Here is a 21,502-nt window from a genome sequence, read left to right as displayed (position 1 = left end):
CAGGAGTCTAACTTTTGTCATGCGAAGCCAGATGTGTGACCATAACATGACTTGATTGTTGGGTGCAAGTAACTAGCTGGAGAAATGGGTTTCAAGTTCAACTAGCTTTTAATATAGAATGCTTATAGATTTGAATTTACATTATATAAAACATACAAAATACCATAGAGCTTTAAATATCACTAGTTGTTCACTAATTCCAATGATATTACCCAAAGCTCTAAAGCAGTGCTTCCCAATGTAGGCAGTACATAAGGGCACGCTAGGAGGCAAGGGGGTAGCAGGGAGACATTACAGCACTGGCTACTTTTTTATTATTGCATTCTGGTGCTTGCTGGAACTTTCTTGCAATCTAACAGCTGATGAGCTTGTTTTTCAGCAGTCAGGAAACTCACATTCACTACAGTGAATGCACTATTTTACCATCTTAAATCTCCATGTTGCAGTTCCAAATCACATTTGGTGCAACATGGTTTTAGGGAGATATTTAGTAGAACATTCTAAAGAGAATAATACCGCTTACAGATGGCTAATGCCGGGGCTCACCTGGGAATTGGAAATGGCTCCTTCCCGGGTGCGACCCTGCATTGGACCCGGAGAACTGACTTCCCGACCCAGCATATTGCCAGGTCGGGTTGCCATCGGGAGCGGGGACCGCGACATCATCGGGGGCAACGCTTACAGATGAGATCATCTCTGCTCCGCCTTTACCCATGCCAGTGATGGCTGAGCTTGACACTCCAGCTGTTTTTGAACTACACATCCCAGCATGCCCTGCATCAGTTTTAGCATGGCCAAATAGCAAAACTGTAGCAGGGCATGCTGGGATGTATAGTTCAACAACAGCTGGAGTGTCAAGGTTAGCCATCACTGCCCTATGCAGTGAACGGGTACTGGGTCGCCTCGACCCAGGAAACCCGTTCACACTGCCACTGACCCGGTAATAGCCTGGAAATAACCCTTCTTATAACCCGGGTTGAATTAACGGGTAAGGCAAACCAGGAATTCGGGACTGACCCTTTCACTCCGCACAATGGCCCGCGTTGACCCGGAAATATACCGGGTTGATAGTGGGTTATTTGTGCGGTGTTACAGGGCTATTTGTGTAGCCCATAGCAACCAGATTCTAGCTATCATCTTCTAGAATGTACTAGATAAATGCTAGCTACATAGACCACCACCACACTGGTCCTCTTTATAAGGTTTGATAAATCTTATTATCAAGGGAAAACAAATCCGCTCCAGATTATTGAACATGAGGATTTAAGATTAAGGGGCATGTTTATAACGAGTGATATTCTTGTTATCTCTCGTTACTAATTTTTAATGGTGCTCTACCAATCAGCTCCTACAGTAACTTCTGTTTTTCAAACACATGACAGTTTGGAGCAGATTGGTTGGAGCACCATATAAGACTAGTAAGGAGTGATAACATGAATATTACTCATTATTAAATCTGCCCCTTAGACTCCTGCTAAGTAACTTTAAAGCAGACATGGGAAACTGGTATAACTCTGTCAAGCCCATCCATAACATTATCAGTGTTGGCTTACATTAGTTTATTAAAATACACTGATTTATGAAATTAATAAATGAATAATTAAATAACACTCTAATTTGATTTTAAATTACATGAAATAAATGGTTACTGTTTTGTTAATATTTCCCCAAAATGGGTGGCGAGTATGAGCTTACAGTACCAAGGGGGTAGTGGCCTGATAAAGTTGAGGACCAATGCTCTAAGAGCATTTTGGGAGAGCTGCAATAGGGTTCTACCTACTTTCACTCTAATTCTTTTTGTACCCTGGGAGATTTTGAGAGATGGAGGTGGCTGGGGCAAGGACGTGGACCTAAATTCACAATGTAATGTAATGATTTGTGGCATTACACCACTGTCAGGATCCCGGCACTCACCATACCGACGCCGGAATCCCAACAGCCGGCATACCGACAACTGTTCTCCCTCTTGGAGTGTCCACGACACCCCTGGAGGGAGAATAAATAGCGCAGTGCGCCACCGTGCCCCCACATCATGGCGAGTGCAGCGAGCCCACAAGGGGCTCTTTTGCACTCACCCCGCTGCCTGCATACAGGCGCCAGGATCCCAAGCGCCGGCATAACATACTACACCCCACTTATACACAATAAGAAGTGCAGCCCCTAAACGACTTGCTCACTCATGGCTTTCTCTGCAATATTATATAGCAGCTTACTCTGGTTAGCTGTGAAACAGATGAACAAGTAAGAACACTGCAATACAGTATACAGTATTTAATAGATAAACTGACAGGAAATCTCTACAAGCTTTCAGAATACCAAGAACCCCTCCTTAGAACAAAACCTTAATTACCAGCATTCTTTTAAAACTGAATTGTGTGCTATAATTGTAGAACTGGATATAATTTTGAGACCACTGTTTTTAGAGCTGACATTTGTTCTCTGAAATTCCACCTCAGGGGTTTGTTCCATATTGGCAGGACTTAAAAGCTAACCTTAGGAACCTACAGAAGCTGTGAAAAGACTTTCGATGAAGTGGTACTAACAGCTGGACCAGAGAATCTGGCATGAAACAAAACCCTTTTTGATGATTTATTTAGACTAAAGTCAATTAAAGCCTTGAGAACATAGTATAACAATACGTTGCAAGACTCCTTCATTTAGAGGTTTTTTTTCTTAATGGTCAGGGATTAAAGTTGGAACATGAAATAAGAAAGCAGACATTTGAATTATGGCGGTCACAAATTCAGTAAATAAAACTGTACAGCATCTTGCTATACATTAATGAATACTATAGATCCTATTCACTAATAGTGACATGCAGTCAGAGCAGGCAGTGGAGGCAGAACCTCACCTGTTATACTCCAGTATTTGCTCAGAAATACCCCTTCCTTTCGAGCACCTGAATGATATCACTAAGCTAATTGAGCATTTACCAATCTATGGGGTAAATTTACTAAGCTCCCGATTTTGACCGAGATGCCGTTTTTTCATCAAAGTGTCATCTCGGTAATTTACTAAGCAATAATCACGGCAGTGATGAGGGCATTCGTAATTTTTTGCAAGTCCAAGAAAAAAATTACGAATGAATACACCATCGGTCAAAACGCGGCTGTTTAAGTATGAATCTCGGTAATTTACTAAGAAGTGCAAAGCAAAAAAAAAACAAACACTGCCGTGAAAAATTACAACTCGTAAAAAAGTGCTAAAAAAAAACAGACCTGCTTTTTTTTTCCGTGATTGGATAGGCATGCAGGGATCCATGAGATCCGTGCATGTATATCAGTGGGAAGGGGTGGGAAAGTTGTTATTTTATTAAAAAAAATTGCGTGGGGTCCCCCCTCCTAAGCATAACCAGCCTCGGGCTCTTTGAGCCGATCCTGGTTGCAGAAATATGGGGAAAAAATTGACAGGGGTTCCCCCATATTTAAGCAACCAGCATCGGGCTCTGCGCCTGGTCCTGGTTCCAAAAATACGGGGGACAAAAAGAGTAGGGGTCCCCCGTATTTTTAAAACCAGCACCGGGCTCCACTAGCTGGACAGATAATGCCACAGCCGGGGGTCACTTTTATATAGTGCCCTGCGGCCGTGGCATCAAAAATCCAACTAGTCACCCCTGGCCGGGGTACCCTGGGGGAGTGGGGACCCCTTCAATCAAGGGGTCCCCCCCCCAGCCACCCAAGGGCCAGGGGTGAAGCCCGAGGCTGTCCCCCCCCATCCAATGGGCTGCGGATGGGGAGGCTGATAGCCTTTTGTGATAATGAAAAGATATTGTTTTTAGTAGCAGTACTACAAGGCCCAGCAAGCCTCCCCCGCATGCTGGTACTTGGAGAACCACAAGTACCAGCATGCGACGGAAAAACGGGCCCGCTTGTACCTGTAGTACTACTACTAAAAAAATACCCCAAAAAAGACAAGACACACACACCGTGAAAGTAAAGATTTATTACATACATGCACACAAACATACATACATACTTACCTTATGTTCACACGCAGGTCGGTCCTCTTCTCCAGTAGAATCCAAGGGGTACCTGTTGAATAAATTCTACTCACCAGATCGCGGGTCCCAGGGTCCTCGGGGCATCCATTTGTAATCCACGTACTTGCATAAAATAAGAAAACGGAAAGCCGAGCCACGAACTGAAAGGGGCCCCATGTTTTCACATGGGACTCCTTTCCCCGAATGCCAGAAACCCACTCTGACTGATGTCTAAGTGGGTTTCTTCAGCCAATCAGGGAGTGCTACGTTGTAGCACTCTCCTGATCGGCTGTGTGCTCCTGTACTGAGTGACAGGCGGCACACGGCAGTGTTACAATGTAGCGCCTATGCGCTCCATTGTAACCAATGGTGGGAACTTTCTGCCCTGCGGTTGACCTAAAGTGACCTCACCGCTGAGCAGAAAGTTCCCACCATTGGTTACAATGGAGCGCATAGGCGCTACATTGTAACACTGCCGTGTGCCGCCTGTCACTCAGTACAGGAGCACACAGCCGATCAGGAGAGTGCTACAACGTGGCGCTCCCTGATTGGCTGAAGAAACCCACTTAGACAGAAGTCAGAGTGGGTTTCTGGCATTCGGGGTAAGGAGTCCCGTGTGAAAACATGGGGCCCCTTTCAGTTCGTGGCTCGGCTTTCCGTTTTCTTATTTTATGCAAGTACGTGGATTACAAATGGATGCCCCGAGGACCCTGGGACCCGCGATCTGGTGAGTAGAATTTATTCAACAGGTACCCCTTGGATTCTACTGGAGAAGAGGACCGACCTGCGTGTGAACATAAGGTAAGTATGTATGTATGTTTGTGTGCATGTATGTAATAAATCTTTACTTTCACGGTGTGTGTGTCTTGTCTTTTTTTGGGTATTTTTTTAGTAGTAGTACTACAGGTACCAGCGGGCCCGTTTTTCCGTCGCATGCTGGTACTTGTGGTTCTCCAAGTACCAGCATGCGGGGGAGGCTTGCTGGGCCTTGTAGTACTGCTACTAAAAACAATATCTTTTCATTATCACAAAAGGCTATCAGCCTCCCCATCCGCAGCCCATTGGATGGGGTGGGACAGCCTCGGGCTTCACCCCTGGCCCTTGGGTGGCTGGGGGGGGGGACCCCTTGATTGAAGGGGTCCCCACTCCCCCAGGGTACCCCGGCCAGGGGTGACTAGTTGGATATTTGATGCCACGGCCGCAGGGCACTATATAAAAGTGACCCCCGGCTGTGGCATTATCTGTCCAGCTAGTGGAGCCCGGTGCTGGTTTTAAAAATACGGGGGACCCCTACTCTTTTTGTCCCCCGTATTTTTGGAACCAGGGCCAGGCGCAGAGCCCGATGCTGGTGCTGGTTGCTTAAATATGGGGGAACCCCTGTAATTTTTCCCCCCATATTTCTGCATCCAGGATCGGCTCAAAGAGCCCGAGGCTGGTTATGCTTAGGAGGGGGGACCCCACGCAATTTTTTTATTGGATTTTACAGTGTTTAATTTAAAAAAAAAAAAAAAAAAAAAATGAACCCCAGCACGGATCACACAGATCCGGCCGAGATTCATTGTAAAAAAGTCGGCAGTGTTTTGCTAATCACTGCCGTAAAAATAAAAAATAAAACACGAATGACATCGACATCGGAACAAAAGAAAAACCCGAATACGACAGCTTAGTAAATCCATCGTAACAAATTCAAAAAGTTGCAGTTTTACACTTTCGATGTCATTCGTGATTGAACTTTGACCTGAAACGGGAAAACACGAATCTTAGTAAATTTACCCCTATATGTCTGTTGTGAGAGGCAGAGAGGTCCTGCATTAGGAGGAGGTGCAGGCCCTGACATGCCACATGGAGCATTATGGGGTTGCTCCAAGGTAGGTAGCTCTTAGCTTAGACATATTTTAGTAAGGAGCCATTATCATGTGGCTCCTTGCTGGTTAATATTAGACCCAGAATGGGGTAATTGAGGTGTGAGGTGTGGTGCCTCTGGACTGGCTGAGCTGGATGGCTTTAGTGTGGCATACCTTTACATTCTATTAACACTTTTCACTTATTAATTTTCTAACACTATTTCTCTATTTTAATTACATTTCATGTTTGTATCACCCTCTCTATAGCTTCGGCTTCCTAAATACTAATTTATTAACACTATAGTTTTTTACACTGGTATGCCACGCTGGGCTTTCTGGCTCATTCTGGTGTTTTGGGGTGCCACACCCTGCACCTAGATATAGCGCTAGGGACCCCAAATATACAGAGACGCCTTGATGCGGCTTTGGGGCTTAACCACACATTTGCGCAAATATGTGTAACAAAGATCTCTGAATTCTATTATCATGTGGGATTTATATCTGGTTACTGTTATCATCCAGGGTGCTGGGGAATCCAATTCCTTTTTTTTTTTGATACTCCAGTATAGTCCAGAGTTTTGGTTATAAGAATGACTAGAATAATACAAAGATGATATTTCGAATTTATAAATATCCTATTTGTATTATTCATATCACCTTTGTGTTATTCAAATCATTTTTATAGTCAAAACTTACCACCAAATCATATATGTGTGTGTAAATCTGGCTCTGATACCAACCCACAGCAACCAGTCACACGCTTTCCACTGCCTAAAAACCCAGGTAATTGCTGTGTCTACCCGGGACTCAGCTCAGTGAACATGGGGGGTCATTCCAAGTTGATTGCTCGCTAGCTAGTTTTAGCAGCCGTGCAAACGCTATGCCGCCGCCCACTGGGGAGTGTATTTTAGCTTAGCAGAAGTGTGAACGCTTGGGCAGCCGAGCTCTACAAAAACAGTTTGTGCAGTTTCAGATCAACTCTGAACCTACTCAGCGCTTGCGATCACTTCAGCCTATTCGTGGTCGGATTTGACGTCATACACCCGCCCAGCGAACGCCCAGCCACGCCTGTGTTTTTACAAACACTCCCTGAGAATGGTCAGTTGACACCCAGTAACGGGTGTAGTATGGTATGCCGGCGCCCGGGCTCCCGGCGACCAGCATACCGGTGCCGGGAGGCCGACCGCTGGCATACAGACAGCGTGCAAGTGCAAATGAGCCCATTGCGGGCTATCTGCGCTCGCCACGCTGCAGGCACGCTGGCGCGCTACGCTATTTATTCTCCCTCCAGGGGGGTCGTGGATGCCCACGAGGAAGAATGTGTCGGTATGCCGGGTGTCGGGATTCCGGCGCCGGTACACTGTGCGCCCGGATCCTGACATTCGGCAACCAGAAGCCCACCCCCAGTAACGCCCCCTTCCTGTCAATCTTCTTGCGGCCGCCAGTGCGAAGGAAAACTTTGCTAGAACCTGAGCACAACCACAAAGCGCATCGTACCTGTACGTCGCGCATGCGCATTGCGGGGCATACGCGGAAATTTCATTTTTTCACCTGATTACTGCGCTACGAAAATCGTCAGCGAGCAATCAACTCAGAATTACCCCCATGGTTCCAAGGAAAAAATCCCGGGTCTACTGACCCAGTATTTTTACCCGGTTATGGAACAGGGTTTTTAGTGGGTAAAACCCGGTAACACTGCAGTGGAAACAGCTCTTACCCAGGATTTTCAACCCGGGTTATTGCAAAAGCCACTGATTGGTCCCTCCGGGGTGCTGGCTGCTGATGTAATCACCCAGAGACCAGAGAAGATGCATACACGTACTGAGAGAGGCTGTTTATGTGTGCACACAGATGAGCTGGGCAGAGAGCGGACATAGAAGGAGAGCTAGGCACACACAGACTGGACACACAGCAGGCCTGGAAGGAGAGCTGTGCGCTGGGCACAGAGCGGGCTTGGAAGGAGAGCTGGGTGCAGGACACAGTCCCCACCCCTCCCTTTGTTCACTTTTTTATGACCTCATCTTTGTGGGACTGAATAAAGGCTACTTTTAATGACATACACAGATTTTGCTGGGCTTACCCGGGTAGAGACAACCCGAGAAAAAATGGGATGAGGGTGCAGTGGAAACGGGGTCTAAGCTGGGTATGACCCAGAAAAATGCCAGGAAAAAATTCCAGGATTTTGGTGGAAAAGGGGTATCAGTGATAGTTATCACAGAGGCTTGTAAGGCTTTTAAATAGGGGAGATGCCCTATCTGCAACAAAAATATACACTTTTGACAGATTTAGTTTTTTCTCCTTATGATATAATTATACTTTTATGCAATAGATATTCTAGGCCTGGTTCTGAGTCACAGACGCTGTGTCTATTGGCGGTCGCCCGTCTACATCTTTATGCAAATTCCAATACAAACTCCTCCCGTGGTATGCATCCATTTGGCTGAATGTGCAAGATTTGAGATATCACTTTTAGCATCCATACACACTGTAATAACGATTGGAGAATTCTTAGACGTCACCATCGATCACACCATCAAAACTTGCACCAGCCCTATGGCAGGTGCAGTTTTTCCGTTTGGCCATGGCCTCCTACTCCTGTGGCTGTACGTCTGTAAACACAGCAGTTTACATTGACATGCTCAAAGCACACTGACTAACTGTGCATTAATAGCCACTTCCAGTATGCCTATCACATTTCCACAACATTATTGATACCGTCTGACCTGATCACCTTTGTGCATATATATATATATATATATATATGTGTGTGTAATGCATGCGCTGTACAAGCTTTCAGATATTTTTGTGCATATGCAGTTGCCAAACTCAACTACATGAATATCTACATTGCATATGGATTACACGCAGTATTGAACAGAGGCATAACCAGAACTTTGTGGGCCTCATAGCAACATATTGAAGGGGCCCCAGTCCCAATGTTTCTTGAGACAACTCTCTGCAGCAGTTATTCATTGGATGCCCCAATCAGGGATGAACTGGTCCACAGGGATACAGGGGAAACACCCGGTGGGCCCCACCGCTGCTGCCCCTCCTCCTCCCCCGTTATTACTCAGGTATGTTGCATAGGATATCAGTATTTACTATATATACTTATTAAGGCGCCCAGACCATGCACTCTATAATGATTAGCCAAACATCTGTGCAGACTGGCCTCACCCCTACACATAGGACCCTACCACTGCATTCCCACGGTGGGCCCTTCATGCCCCAGTCTGACACTGTCCCCCATAGTAGTGCTCTAGTTTATTTTAAGAACCATCATAATTCCCTAGTCTACATGATGTCACATTGGATCAGACCCAATCAGGCAAATCTGGGAAATTGGTATGCAACTTTATAACCTGGGTCCAGTCATAGCTCAGCCCCTGATCCCCATAGCAATGGCACCCCTTGCACCCACTATAGTTGTACCCAGGGCCATAACTAGGGGTGCTGCAAAAGGTGCAAGACATACAGTCCATTTGCAGTGTGAGCGCAACCGACCACATCCACCCATGATTCCTTTTGTGTGTCTGTCTACTCACTCCCCCCTTCTTTGCTCTCTTCTGTTGCTGCTGTTTCCTCTATCCTGCTCCCTGTGCTGCACCATGTGCCGCCTGTAGTGTCTAGCTGGCCACCCTGCCCAGATACCTGAATGATACCTGAGCTGCATTGGTGATCCTGGGGAGCTTGCAGGTGGTGCACGGTTGCATGGATCCACAGCCTCTCTGAATCCCCAGTCCAGCAGACGGCAAACTCCCTGGCTGGGGGGCACTCTGTGGTTGGCTTCCCTCTGTCAGCATGGTTGGGTGAGAAATGCAAGGCGGCGTGTGTGTGGCCCCTGTGATGCCAGCATGTGACCGTCTGTGTCAGAGCAGAAGATTTCTGGCTCTGAGTCCTGGAGGTCAGGAGACTCTGCAGGGGAGCCGGAGCTGGGGCATGTGTATCAGGAATATTGCAAAGGGCAAGAAGGAATGAAGATGAGGACATGAATGATGATGAGAAGGAGTGATGATGAATGAGGAGGAATGAGGAGCTCTACTGTTGTGCAATGTGCATAAGGAGCTCTGCTGTCTGACGTATCCACTGTGTGGTGTAATGTGAATTGGTACTATTATGTGGCCATGCCCCTTCTCCACAAAGCCACGTCCCTTTTTTTCTGGTGCGTGCCTGCAGTGCACTATCCCTGTTTCGAATACGGGGAGGGGGCACCAATTCTCTTTCTGGCAAATGTCTAGTTTCAGCAATAGTTACACACCTGGCTCAGAATCAAGCTCTTTATGTTACTATCTAAAATTCAATATAAATTCAGGATCTAAATTACACCTATATGTATTTTTTTTATTCCTTGTATTTTATGAATTTGTATGGGAATATCTGGACTATTACCTAGCTATAAACATGTTGATTCTTCATTTGGCAGTGAAGCGCTACACAATTATAGTAAACATATACAAATAAAATTACAATTACTGGCAATCTTTTCTTATTCTCCTCTACCAAGGTTTCCGCAGAACAGTAATGACCAGAAATCACTGGTACTTTAAAAAGATAAATGTTTGTGATTTTGCCTCTTAATAACATTATGATACAATTGCACAACCTAAATTTATGGCAGTATTGAACAAAAGTGAGCCTTTTGGGAATTTACTACAATTATTTCAGATATCTGTAATTTTTCTACTGAACCAATGACAACAGAACAGAAAGTAATTTACAGTTAATCTACTACAAATGTTCTATTTAAACTTCACAACAATGGTTTACAGTAACAGTTCATATAAAAACAGTAAGCAGAGACAAAGGAACACAATATACAAATGTATAATACTTACAACAGAAGACACAGAAAGCCCAATTCAATTCTTTAGCCTTTTATATTAGAAAATACATATATTAATTTATGGAACCAGCATGGTGCACCCAACTAGCTAAACCAAACAAAGGCCTACAGTTGAAGTAATCTATGTTGACCGTAAAAGGAGACTGTAAATGTTCTGCAATGGAACGTGTAGGAGCTTATTTACAAATGTATAAAAATACATTTCATTGTGCACATTGTTGAGAATTTGCCAGCAGCTAAAATGTCCATCCCAACCTAAACACTGCTGCCCTCCAACATGGCACACTATGTCACAGACAGCATGAATGTTGTATCACTGCTACAAATCTGCAGGCAGTGTGTCATTTATCAGGCTGAGAGCAAAAAGATTTTTAATCCGGAAACTATACAATATGGTCAGAACTTTTCAAGTACATAATAATATCTAAAAGGTTATTACTAAATTGCTAAATGGATTATATTTATAAATGAAAAAAAAAAACTTTTACTTTTAAGACTAATTTTACAGAAGTGTAATTAATAAATTGGCTACCACAGGGATGTAGCCAGAACTTTGTGAACCCCATAGCATCATTCTAAAGGGGCCCTACCCCAAAGCTTCTAGAGAGATACTTCTGTCCAAAGTGGTTATTCATTGTGTGCCCTATATTATGCCACATCGTTTTCCCTAGTTCCCTAAATGCTACATTGTAGTGCTGCCAGTACACATTATGCCTCACAGCGCCTCAGGTTCCCTTTATGCCATATATGGGGCAGAAGGGGGAACATAACTAGCTCCTTCCTGAATGGGATACTTTATAATGCAGGTGTAAGGTGTTCAGCATTTCCAGACAATCATTTCTGGAGTACACCCACCATTATACCATATACACTCATTTACAAAAGTGGGTAAAAAAATGTTAGATGCTTCCCTGTCATTTCTATTTTGAAGATAGCCTGCTCATGTTACTGTAAGTTGATGTATTGAAGTCTGGATGACATGCTGTACTCTGTCACTAGACTAAACAGACTAATAGTGACAGGTTCCATCAGTAAAGGCCCAGGCCATGTTGGGTTCTTCAGTTTGTAGAAACAAGCGTGCCTAAACTACCGCAGTGAGGGAAGGAGGTGGAGTAGGAGGGGAGGAGCAGTGCAGCAAGCATAGTAGGAGAGTGACTGACCCTGGGTGCCACTCAAAACATCTTTAAGTGTCTCCTCCTGGCACTTGCCGAAGTCTGATATACAGCATGGGTATCAGTGCAGATGAGTACTACAATGAGGAAATGTAAATATAGCAAAATTCAACTTAATGCAGCCCTACAAAGGGTCAGTTTACACACTCTTTACAATAGTTCCCTTATCCCTGTTACAGCAGTACTCAGTGCTGAACCTATGTTAGCTGAACAAGAGCAACATATCTCTGACATACAGTACATGACTAAACTACCTATAGCAATAGCATAGCCAGAAGAGTGGAAGGTGGCAGGTGGATTAACCCAAGTTGGTCTAGGGCAGTGGCCAATTAAAATGGAGTGATTTGCATGGTTCAGCGTCCATATATTTTATGAGCCTGAAGAGAGTGGATGTTAATCTGTGACCATAGTCTTATCACTTTTTCTCTTCCTGCGAGTTCAGCCCTGTCGGCTTAAAATATTAACATATAAATGTAAATTAGTAAATATAAAGTAAGAAAAAGAATACATAGTACTGTGAACTTGTTACAATGTCTAAATTGAGGTATCTGTAAAGGGTTACTTTATACACAGTCCTGTGTCTAACAATACGCACAGGGATGCACAGTGTCACATGCTCACAAGTAGGAATCAAGCCCCTATGGGGGCTATCAAAAGTCCTTACATTTGAGCCACTTTACTTTTTCGGCCTTAAAAATTAGTCAAACTATTGCCCTAGTTATGAATATTAAGCATTTGAATGATTCCATTGCATTAGGAAACACGTTGATCAATTTATAATAATCATAAAATGCCCCTGAATTGAGCAATAGATGTCTCATTGAAAACATAGGGTATGAGTCATAGTCGTTGCTGTGATGTTGGGCACACTGGAATCCACAGGCCACGGCCCTATGGTTGCTCATAGTCATAGTCTGTCTATCGCTGGCTGCAACCCCCCCCCTCAAAAAAAAAAATGTTTGACACCTGCATTTTACAAGCCACCCCATTACCAATCTCAAATGCTACCTGTCAATCAATCTGCATCCAAAACCTCACTGCGACCACCATCTTAACTCCGTCAGACGCATATGCAGTACAGAAAACATTAGCATAGCATGCAACTCTGAATCAGGCCGACAGGCCCAAATTCCCTAATGGTGAAGAGTAAATAAACCTCAAGTCATTTTTGCAAGGAACTTACTGGGACAGTGGGAATAGAATACCTCAAAAATATCTTCCACACCTTAAAGCTCATTTGAATCTCTCCCCAACACAAAATAGTTTTGCACATTAAACGCATCTTCAGATAAAAGTTTTGCGGCGTACTGAAGAAAGCATGAAGGTCTGATGCAAAATCTTTCAGTCAATTACAGACCGCAGAAGTTGAATGACAGCTGACTTGTCCTCGAGACTGCAATTATCATATTTTGCTTTACTATCAAAATCATTTTTGTTTCTTGTAACATGACAGACATTTTATTCAGCTTGTTTAAACAGGTTTAATGATAGCTGTTATTTTCATACTTTGCACATAAAGAGCACATAATTCACCATTTTTTCCACTCACCAAGTAAACCTCAAAGGAATAGTTCCTGGAAGCAGCATCTCCTTCCTGACTAGCGTTACCGTGTTAAAACAAAGTTTGCATGTAACTGTGTCACGGATACTTTTCCATTAAATGTTGTAGCAAACTATCATTAATAGTTTAGAACCTTAATACCCCAGAGGTGCACTTTGCATTGTGGCTGGTGAATGACAGCCAATGTGGCAATTTGTACACCTTTAAACATTGCAATTTTTTCTTTAATATCTCGTAGCTGTGGAGCAATTGTTTAAATTAGCTTCATTATTCACAGAATCATTTATCTTGTCCTGCCAAAAAAAAGGAATGATCTTGCTAACAAATAGTATATGATTTTTGATATATGGGAATTTTATTACATGACACAGCAGAATACTGTAGAGACAGGGGTGGTTCAGTGCAGGTTGGGTATGGGTGACCGCCGGGATCCTGGGGTTTAGAATGCCGGTAGGGAAGGGGGGGGGGGCGAGTGCAATGATCTCCTTGCAGGCTCAGGTTCTATTCCACTCTAGGGGTGTCGTGGACATGAGTGGGAATAGTCCCTGTTAGTCGGCATGCCGACTGTTGAGATTTTGAGGGGTTGGGATACAAGCATCGGTATTGTGACTGCGGTCTTCTGAACGCCGGTCACATAACTACATCCCGTTCAGTACATTTGCTGAGGGTGGACTGACTCCAGTGACATAAGCGTCCAATGCATGTCTAATTTTAATTTTAACTAGCAAACCTGGCCTAACCATTGCCTGGTGTGTAGAACAATTTTAGGGAAAAAAATATTTACTACAGTGGTTCCCAAACTTTTTGAATAATGGCACCCTAGAGTATCATGATTTTTTTTTTCATGGCACCCTCTAACCAAAGGTTTACATAAGGTGGATGCTAATAAAACATCAGAAACAAGTGCCTTATGTTTTACTTTTGGGCATGCATCAGAGACGCACTGGAAACTTGTCCAGGTGGAAACAGCCAGGGAACCAGAGGCAGGTTGGCCTGAGCGTTCACCTGTAGGCTGACTTGTATGTGGGGCCTGTTTTGTGTGTTGTCAAGTGGCCCCATCCCCCACATGACAGGCAGCCCACCGCACTCAGTGCACTGCATTCTCCCCATTCATTCTGTTGATTCCTCTCAGCAGTACAGCAACTCTGCCATCCAGCGATACTGCCATGGCTACACGGTATGTTATCCCTCTTGGGCTGCCCATGTCGGGCCACTTCTACAAAATTTTACAGGGTCACTTTTAGTTCCTAATCTGCCCCTGGTGTCAGACACAACTGCAGCAAAAGACACAAGGAATGATGCAATTGTGTACAATCAAGCCCTATGAGGAGGGATTTTGTCCCCCTCAACATACCCCACCCCCTCATCAGACCACACCCCCATTGGGACTGCTTCCATAGATTTCCCGGGCTGGTTTTCCATCCCAATCTGTCCCTGCAGGGGACACATATCTGAATTGCATGGAGATCCAAACAATTTTGATAGGCAATCCTGGGCGGTGACACTTGTGGGGTGGCTAATGTTGGGAGGTGTGTCATTGTCAGGTACTGCGTCAAAAGATGGAGTTAATTGGCACCGGCGACCACGATCACACATACATTGGGGATCATAAGAGATGAGCAAAGCTCTCATTGCTGCTGCATGTTTCTAATAGGAGACTTAGCGCTTATCAAGTGTTAGGTACCCCCCGCTATGGCATAGGACACCTACTTTAAGTCTTGACCAGGTCACCTACAAGGCGACATATATATATATATATATATATATATATATACACACACACACTATTTATTATGGTAAGATATACGGCATTCTACATTTTTTAAGCAAGTAATGTTTTATTGCGGCACCTTCAAATTAGAGCAATCTCATAATGAGGCACTCAGACCACAAAAACAAGTAATGGGTCTTTAGATTAATGTCTCCTACAGAGGTCCCAAATGCGGCCCTCAAGGCATGCCAACAGTACAGGTTTTAAAGATATCCATACTAAAGCACAGGTGGCTTAATTAGTACACACACCAGGAAATGAACAAGCCCGGTAAACCAGGCGAAACGTGTTTTCCAGCAGGTTTCTCCTCACCAGTCTACATGGATTTGTAAGATCTCCACTCGTGGATTTAATTGGTACTCTCTGTACTTCTAGAAGCGTATGGGATTACCTGCCTGTGTTGGTAGCCCATTTATTTGCTTCATTTACTTATTGATGCTGAGTTTCTGTCTGCTACCTTTGTTACCACTACACAGCTGCAAGATTGGATGTGTTACATGTTTCATTTATTCTTTAAACACATACTATAGTTGTGCTTAATTGAGTATACCAATCTACCTTTTGTATAGTTTCTCTTTTTCTCAGCAGGACTTCTCTGGTGAGCTAATACCTCTATGCTCATCTGCTGTTTTATTTAGTGCATCATGTTTCTCTAATTGATATACTTAAGACCAGCCAAACAGCACTAGAGGTATCCTTCATACTTCTCTACTGTTGGAGTTTATTATTTGATTACATCTGAAACTCATTTCTTTTGCTCTAGGGATTTACATATTAAGATCATCCAAGTGTACTTATAACACATGAGATGTTACACTGGTTTGCAGAATATTAGTATGTCCTTTCTGTTCATTGGGCAATTTGTATCCACAGCTGTGGTATTTGTTGTACATACACTTTCTAATAACAGATAATTGCCATTTTTTCCCATTGATGTGGGGTTGCATACAAGTACCTGCTAACAAGTTAATTAATATTCATCATTCGTGTATAGAGTTCTTCATTTTTTTCTGACTTTACTTATTTCGGCGGACTCTCATCTGTGATCCAGGGGGCTGACTCGGCACTGCTGTGACGTGTGTTGCCCTCCTGCCTAACGCAGAAAGCAGAGCCATATCTTTTTCTATTTTCTTTAGTTCTAACGTCATTACCATTCTATTTACTCTTATATAGGCGCACTCTCATTGGTGTTATCACACCCAGTTCGATCACTCTACTACCATACCGCACTGCACATGCCCGATCTCGTCTGATCTTGGAAGCTAAACAGTGCTGGGCTAGGTTAGTACTTGGATGGGAGACCTCCAAGGAATAGAGAGTGTTGTAGAGGTTTCTAATCTACTTGGGTTGTGATTCAAACATAACACTTACAGCAGTATCAACATTTTCTCTTTCTTTCATTCTTATCGTGATATCTTTTCACCGATTCTACTCAACCATTTGGTACACAATCATAACTATTTTAGTTATTTGTTTAATATCATTTGAATACTGGTGATCAGGTTCCTAAATGTGTCACTGACCAACCCCTTGGTCTCATTAATACAGATCTTTCTGTACTGGTCCTGGGAAATGGGTGTAGGACTTTTTGTGTCCACATCCTTTCAAACTACTGTGAGTGTAGTATGACCAGAACATTTTTACATATTTTCATGTATTTTTTTTGTTGAAGCATTGGCTTTTGGATAACTATCTGTTTGTTCTTAATTAATTAATTAATAATAAAAACTATATTTTAATTTTTCTTCATATCATAGTACTTAATACTTAGAATAAGAATACGCCCACACAAGAGTCTTCTTTTCCTTTTTCTTGTTTAACGGGTATTTAACGGACTCTGGGCGCACCACCAATAAGGACTCTTATTTTTAGAGATATCAATTTATTACTGTCCATTTTGCTTTCCTATTATATTGCTTAAATTGATTAGACTGGTGCCGGATCATCCTTCTTTCTGGCTTAATTAGTACCTCAGTCAGTATGATTATACCATCTGTACAAAAGCAGGAATATCTTTAAGACCTGGACTGTTGGGATGCCTGGACGACCGAGTTTGGGAACCACTGGTCTAATATCTAGAATTTTTTCTCCAATTCAGTTCAACCTAAATATATGATAGAAAACAAAAATATAAATCATTTGATAAATAGAGATGGAGCCACGCTAGTCGTGGCTCCGTCTGTGCCGGGCGCGCCTGATACTATTGTAGCAAAGTTAAAAAAAATGTAGTATGCAGATTTCTACTCTTTCCACTGCTACAAATTAACAGTAAATATGACAAAATGTTTTATAAGATTATTGAAAATAAATAATGGTCACAAATGATGTGGGTATAGTCAGATTTTGGAAAACAACCGAGTGTCTATAAAACATATTCATGTACATTAATGCGGTTATGCCTGCAAATAACAGATTTTACAGGAACGTTGAAATATGCTTTTGTGCCAAATAGAATCAAACAGTTTTCATTTTCCCACACAAAAGTCTCTGATCCTGTTCTGGCGTAATATTAACAGTTTAGAGAAGAGGAACATACCTGAAATGAGCACAGGAGAGGAATATTGTTAATAAAATAAATAAATGCAGAAAGAAAATGAAAGTAGAAAATATAAGGAATGTACTTTCTCCGTATAATGTCTCAGTAGGTGTGAATGAATACAAATGCATATTTGAACTTTATTTGCTGCACAGATCCTTTTGACACTGTCACACACAACATAGCACCCTATCACATGTGGGGGAGATTTACTAAGCCTTGGAAAGTGATAAAGTTGACAGAGATAAAGTACCAGCCAGTCAGCCCCTAACTGCCATGTCACAGGCTGTGTGACTAATGGCAGGAGCTAATTGGTTTGTAGTTTATCCCTATCAACTTTATCACTTTTCAAGTTTTAGTATGTCTGCCCCATAGCCCTACTTGCATTTACACAAAGAGACAAATGAACAGGTTACAATCATTCACAACATCAAAATAAGCATTTCCGGAAATATTTTGTACAGTACAGTACTGAATGGTTGAAGTTTGTCCTATCACAGCTACAGTACTGTAACTGTGGACGTACAGAGAAGCAAGGAATGAAGACTTAATGAAACAAGATTCTCCAGCCTTTTTTGAATGCACTTTAAACATTACTTGACATGTATGGAAACCTGCATAGGATAATCACAATTATGTCATGAGAATAGACAGTAATTCTACAGGTAGCATAAAATATTAATGTGTCCTCTTACTATAGCAAAAATAGTAGTATCAGTATTATTCTACCCACGCACACCCTATTGATGGACCTGAGCTGTTAGTGATAAACCAATGGTCCAGTTTAACCAACAGGAGCTAGTAGACAAAGGCGGAGGTTGATGCAGTCCCAGCCTCGTCTTTTGGCAGTCTGTGAATTTATGAAAATGCAACTACAAAGCCCTTCCCTGGTGTACATCAATGCGTGTGAATGTGGAAGGACTGAGACACCCACTTTGAGCATCTGTAAATGATGTAACCCATCATGGAATTCATTAGATGCCATCACTGGCTGCAACAGAATATGGCCACATCTAGTGATTGCTTGCTAACTTCACATGCATCACAGCAAACATACGCATCCTTGTGCATGTCCAAGAGATTATCAGCCAGCTGCACCTCAGTCATTTCTGTTTGTCCTACAAATGGGCACTACTGGGTAGCAGGGTAACAACTGGGCATACACACATAAGAGAACAGCCTCCTGGCAATGCCGACAGAGTTACACAATATTCTGTATGTATGCTGGGGAGACAGCTATCTTAGTCGTACATCTTGCAGTTAGCATGGTGTATTTCCACACAGAAAAAACAAAATGTAGATACATACTCTATAGTACTAAGTACTGCTAATCAGAATAATTATAATAAACTCTGCACTCTAAGATAGAGCAAAATTGAGGTGCTTAGCATAATTTTTCTCCAAAAATATATGGGCCTACCAACTGTGACCAGGTGACCTCATCTGGTGGGTCCCTAACACTAAGGATCAAGTCCAGGGTGCAAGACCGTTCAAGTCAACACAGGCCAACCGCCCAAAGGCAGCACCCTAGTGAGAGATTAAAGTGTTAGTAAGTGTTTGATAAGAACCTGGCTGCAGTATAGGAAACAGTTGTAGTAAATGGAGTGCATTTACAGGAGGGAAATGTTAACAGGTGGAGTACACCAGGGATCTGTACTTGGGGCCTAATTCAGAGTTGATCATAGCAGTAAATCTGTTAGCAGTTGGGCAAAACCATGTGCGCTGCAGGGGGGGGGGCAGATATAACATGTGTAGAGAGAGATTTGGGTGGGGTGTGTTCTAACTGAAATCTAAATTGCAGTGTAAAAATACAGCAGACAGTATTTACCCTGCACAGAAACAAAATAACCCACCCAAATCTGATTCTCTCTGCAAACGTTATATCTGCCACACCTGCAGTGCACTTGGTTTTGCCCAACTGCTAACAAATTTGCTGCTGCGATAAACTCTGAATTACCCTCCATATCTCCAGAGGGATATAAATACATTAGAGAGCGTGCAAAGAAGGGCAACTAAAATGGTGCATAGCCTACATCACATACTGTAACTTACCCTGAAAGACTAAAATTTCTTAACATGTATAGTTTGGAGCAGAGAAGGGAAAATGGACACGATGGAAACTTTCAAATACTGTATACTAAGGGTTTTAATAATATACAGAAGGGAAACATTCATCAACAGAAGAAAAGTAATAGAACAGGAGGACATACACTAAAACTAGAGGGAGGTAGTTTCAGGGGAAACTTAAGGAAAAAATTCTTCCCAGAAAGGGTAGTGGATAAGTGAAATAGCTGCCCATCAGAGGTGGTAGAGGCTAAGAAAATAAAACATGCTTGTTATAGGCACATGAATATCCTCACAAAGAACTAAGGATTAAAAAGGGTTGAGATTGCCTAAAGGATAAAAAAGGGGCAGACTAGATGGGCTAAGTGGTTCTTATCTGCAGCCAGAGTCTATATTTCTTTGTAATACTGTATAAATAAGCAGCAGAAGCAGTGTTACATTGGTGCATAGCATACATGCCTACTCTCCCGGAATGGCCGGAAGGCTTTCGAAAATCAGGTGCCACTTCTGGCCTCCTGGAAAAGAGGGTAAGTCTCCCAGAGCAGGTATCCATTTGTCTCCAATAAACAAAATAGTAAATGAAGAGGGGGCATGTGTAGGTTACCTGGCATGCTGGGGGAGAAAGGGGTATGGATAAGTACTGACATCCAGGTTATATAGGATAGAATTGTGTTCTAATTTGTGTCAACGTAAGAAAGCTCTATGTAGCCTCACACTAAAAAACAAAGATACATCACAAAAACATGAACATCTGTTCTTCTATCCAAAACCACTCTAAACCACATTCTGCTTGGTCACCTCTGTAATATAATTATTTCAAACTCAGATACTGGATCCTTTTCTATTTTACCATCACAGTCGCAGAAATGACTCTAGGTGCAATGTACGTTGAGTAAAGGTGATTGCCAACATGCCGTAGAGATTATGCTGCCCTTGTAAGAGAAAATGAGTGATAGTAAAGTATATAGATGTTGCTTTATTAAACATACAGTATATCCAGTTAAATTAAGGCAATCATTTGTTTCCCATATTGTCAAATAATATACACTATCTGTAAACACAGTACGTTTATTCTGGGTGAGTCATTAAGGCGTGCAATTTGAGGGTAATTCGTTAGCTGTGTGCCCACACCTGTCTACTGGCATAATCTGTAAAAAAACAAATGAAAAGCATTTTCAAAGCGATATATAGTCACTCTGGGTGCACGTGCAATATAAACCAATTACAGCCCACCCACAATTCACAAACATTAGTGTAATTATGCTATGCTGAGGGAGCCTGCAGGGCATGACTAAGTAGAAATAAGTAATGAATTAGTAGCTTTTACTTCAGCAAAGACTTAGTGACTAAATAATATGTTACAAATCATGTCTTGATTTCTCAATACAAATGTGACCACTTTTTAGTTTAAGTTGCTCATATGGAAGTAGACAAGATTCTCTCTTGGGGGGTATTTATCAAGGCATGGAGAAAGATAAAACTGAGTGATATAAAGTACCAACCAATCAACTCCTGATATTTTTCTCACACAGCCTGTAACATATAAGGTAGAAGCTAACTGGGTAATGCTTTATTGCTCATAATTTTATCTCTTGCTGAGCTTTGATTAATACCCCCTTGGCATCTTATCTGTTGTCAATAGATAAAGAGTACAGGCTCATTCACACTGAGTAAAATTATTGCAGTTTTACAGTGTTGTTTGCTGCATCTACCTCATGTCAGCAACTAGAAT

At 42.6% G+C, this 21,502-nt stretch overlaps 1 protein-coding gene and 1 pseudogene across 2 annotated transcripts in view; one reads left to right on the top strand and one right to left on the bottom strand.

Annotated features, from left to right (window-relative positions):
* Positions 1-21,502, bottom strand: part of PDGFC (platelet derived growth factor C) — a 396,071-nt gene that overhangs the window by 306,317 nt on the left and 68,252 nt on the right. The window lies entirely within an intron of this gene.
* Positions 16,382-16,500, top strand: LOC134936356 (5S ribosomal RNA; annotated as a pseudogene).

Source organism: Pseudophryne corroboree, chromosome 1 (genome assembly GCF_028390025.1).
Source record: "Pseudophryne corroboree isolate aPseCor3 chromosome 1, aPseCor3.hap2, whole genome shotgun sequence".
NCBI classification, from domain to species: Eukaryota; Metazoa; Chordata; class Amphibia; order Anura; family Myobatrachidae; genus Pseudophryne; species Pseudophryne corroboree.
Note: the sequence above shows the minus strand (reverse complement) of the source record. Positions and strands in the feature narration are given on the sequence as shown.